The following is a 1,237-nucleotide window of genomic DNA, read 5'->3' as shown; positions in this document are numbered from 1 at the left end:
ATGGTGCACCAGGAATCTGTCAGTGTTGTGCATAGCTTGAAGTCCTAGGCCAGAGCTTACTATTTATACAGTGAAAATGATGGTGCCATGCATTAAGGAACGTTGGCAAGAAAATACTTCATCTGAACAGCCACGCACACACAAAGAATGCACCACAGCATCACTGCATGACTAAACCCCTTGGGTGATGTGTGATGCTGAATTGCGGTGACAGGCTGCCCCAACATTGGCCTCCATGTTTTGACGTTCTCTGAGTGTCTTTGCACGTTATTTACACAGAAAACAGTTTGTGCCCTTTACTTCGCTCTTCCTTTTTCTTCCATACCCTGCAGTCTGCATTTCTCTCAACCCTCATCCAGCACAGACTGGAGGGCAATAGTATGGAAGCCTGTTTCCCCCTCATAGGTCCTTGTGGCTTTATTTCTCCCTACCAGACTTAATATCTCATTGTTGCTACTTTATATCTCATAATGTGACTTTATCCTGTAGTGTCTTTACATCTTTCATTTGTGACTTTTTATCACGCAATACATATTTTTACACCACAATGTGTAAAGATTTTATTTTGCAATTGTTTCTCATGATTGCGAATTTGTATATCACTATGTGATTTTCTCAATTTGCTTGCAACTGAAACATTTCTTGACTATATAGGAAAGTTGCATATTGTAACTTTAAATCTGACCTTTGTTTTTCAAAGTCGTGGCCTAATGGTTAGGGAGTCGGGCTTGTAACCTGAAGGTTGCTGGTTCGATTCTCGCACCGGCAGGAATTGAAGGTGGGGATTTTGAATGAACAGCACTCTCTCCACCTTTGATACCATGACTAAGGTGCCCTTGAGCAAGACACCGAACCCCTAATTGCAGCCCTGGGCGCTGGAGCAATGGCTGCCCACTGCTCTGGGTGTGTGTTCACTGTATGTGTGTGTGCATTTGTTCACTACTCACTGCTGTGTGTGTGCACTTGGATGGGTTAAATGCAGAGCACAATTTCAAGTATGGGTCACCATACTTGACAATACGTCACGACTTAACTTTATTGCACAATGTAAATTTATATTTCTGAACTGTTATATATTATATCTCATAGCGTGATTTTCTCGCAATGTGCCTTTATATCGCTTAGATGCGTCTTGGCTTCTCATAATTGCAAATCTATGTATCACATTGTGATATCTCGCAAAGTGTCTTTATATACAGTATACATATATATATATATGTGTGTGTGTATATGTGTA

The sequence above is a fragment of the Onychostoma macrolepis genome, chromosome 06 (assembly GCF_012432095.1).
Source record: "Onychostoma macrolepis isolate SWU-2019 chromosome 06, ASM1243209v1, whole genome shotgun sequence".
In the NCBI taxonomy this organism is placed as follows: domain Eukaryota; kingdom Metazoa; phylum Chordata; class Actinopteri; order Cypriniformes; family Cyprinidae; genus Onychostoma; species Onychostoma macrolepis.
This window is presented reverse-complemented; position numbering follows the sequence as displayed.